This window comes from Elephantulus edwardii, unplaced genomic scaffold, assembly GCF_000299155.1.
Source record: "Elephantulus edwardii isolate Elephantulus edwardi_28Jun2011 unplaced genomic scaffold, EleEdw1.0 scaffold00277, whole genome shotgun sequence".
NCBI lineage: Eukaryota > Metazoa > Chordata > Mammalia > Macroscelidea > Macroscelididae > Elephantulus > Elephantulus edwardii.
The window spans coordinates 1,307,920-1,310,412 of record NW_006400027.1 but is presented as its reverse complement, the minus strand read 5'-3'; positions in this window follow the sequence as shown (position 1 = coordinate 1,310,412).

The following is a 2,493-nucleotide window of genomic DNA, read 5'->3' as shown; positions in this document are numbered from 1 at the left end:
GGCCTCAAACCTGCTCTTGAGTTGGTTTTCAAGTTCAGGGGGAATACACTCTAGATGGATCTTGGCAGAAAGCAAAGAGTATCAGAGGAATGTCTATCTGTGTTTCATTGACTATACAAAGGCATTTGACTGTGTAGATCACAACAATTTGTGGCTAATCTAAAGGAGAATCGGAATCCCAGAACACTTGATTGTGCTTATGTGACACGTATACTTGGTCAAGGAAAAAGTTCTCAGAATAGAGCAGAGAAACACTGCATGGTTCAAAATCAGAAAAGAGTATGTTAGGAATGCATTCTATCTCCATACCTTTTCAATCTATATGCAGAACAGATCATGATTGGAGGAAGACTTATCAACAATCTACATTATTCAGATGATACAACTTTGCTTGCTGAAACTGAAGAAGACCTGAAGTACTTGCTCCAGAAGGTCAAAGAATGTATTCTTCTATATGGAAGCTTAACATCAAGAAGACAAAGATTTTCACCACTTGGCCAATTGGTAGGACCATGATAGATGGAGAAGAGATTGAGGTTAACAATTGCAGCTTGCTCAGCAACAATAGCAGCAGTCAAGAAATCAAAATATTAATTGCATTGGAAAAATCTGCTATCAGGGATCTCTCCAGAGTGCTAAAAAGCAATAATTCCAGTCTAGAAACTAAGGTGCACCTATTCCAGGCCATGGTCTTCACAATTAGCTGATATGCATCAGAGAACTGGACAATGAATGACTAAAGATGACAGAAAAATAATCAATGCTTTCGAGCTGTGGTTCTGGAGAAGAGTCTTGAACATACCATGGGCTTCTTTGGTGAAGCATCTGTTCATATCCTGTGCCAATTTTTCAATTGGGCTGTTTACCTTAATTTTGTTGTGGCACTTGAGTATTCTGTAAATTCTAAATATAAGTCCCTTATCAGACATATCATTATCAAATATTTTTTCCAGTCTATGGTTTCCCTTTTTACTCTGTTGGAGAAGTTTTTGTATGTGAATAGGTATTTGATTCTTAGAGCACTGATATACAGGTCCTTCACAGAACTATGAAGATAATTAAAAAAGAGATCAGTACAGTGACAGAAAACTACCAGAAATTCAAGCAGCTTTAGAAGAGTCTGTGGCATCAGGGATACCATTGCTAATGTTAGATAGATAGATCCTGGCTGAATGTCAACTTGTGTTTTATTCATTTAGCAAAGACAGTTGACTGTGTGGATCATAACAAATTATCGCTAACATCCATGAAGACTTAATTGTGCTCATACAGAATCTATACCTAAACCAAGAAGCTATTGTCCAAAATGAGCAAGAGAACACTGCATGATTTAAAATCAGGAACTGTCAGGGTTGTATCATTTCTCCACACCTATTCAATCTGTTCTTCTTATTGTTGTGCACCATGAAGTTAGACCTGACCCATAGCTGACCCTCCGGTTGGGTTTTCAGAGGCAGTTAATCGCACAGGAGAAGATTGCCCATTCTTCTCCCTCTGAGCAAATAATTTGTAAAATCAGTTTCTATGAAAAAGAATGTGGCATCAGGATTGGAGGAAGGTTTATGAACAATGTGGGTTTTGTAGATGACATAACTTCGCATGCTAAAAGTGAAGAGGCTATGAAATGCTTGCTGCAGAAGATCAAAGACTACAGTCTTGAGTATTAATTATATCTCAACATCAAGAAGACAAAGATCCTCACCACAAGACCAATAGTCAACAAACATTATGGTAGCTGGAGAAAGGATTTAAGTTGTCAATTATTTGATCCTCTTGGATCCACATCCATGGTACCAGCAGTCAAGAAATCAGGAGACACATTGCTTTGGGCAAGTCCACCATAAGGGACTGTTTCAAAATCCTGGAGAGCACACATTGTTTATGTATGAACTTTGTAAATAAACCGGCATAAAATAATTTTTTTAAAGACCCAACAAAATACTGAAGAACAATGATGTCAGTATGAAGACTAAAGTGAGCCTAATTCAGGCCATAGTTTTCTGAATCACCTGCTACACATCAGTGCCGGAAAATGAATAAAGAAAAGAAGAAGAATTGATGACTTTGAGCTGTGGTGCTGGAGTAGAGTGCTGAATATCATATGGGCTGCCAAAAGAACAAACATAAATGTCTTAGAAAAAGTGCAGCTGGAGTGCTCCTTGGAGGCAAAGATGGCAAAGCTTCATCTTTCGTATTTTGGAAATGTAGTTAAGTGAGATTATTCCTTGGAAAGAGACATCATCCTTGAAAAGATAGAGGACCAGTGAAGGAGAGGAATACCCCATATTATCTTAAACATAAACAGACATTTTCATATTTGTGACTTCAGTATTTCAGAATGTTAGTAAGGACTTTGTAGAAAGAAGCACCTATACTTTTAAATACATTTTGTAAATTTAAGTAATTGTAGCCATTATACCCAAATGAGCAGTTTTTCTGAGGTTATAGGTAAGTCTTTGCAATTTATTTTCAGGAAGCAAATGACCAACATAT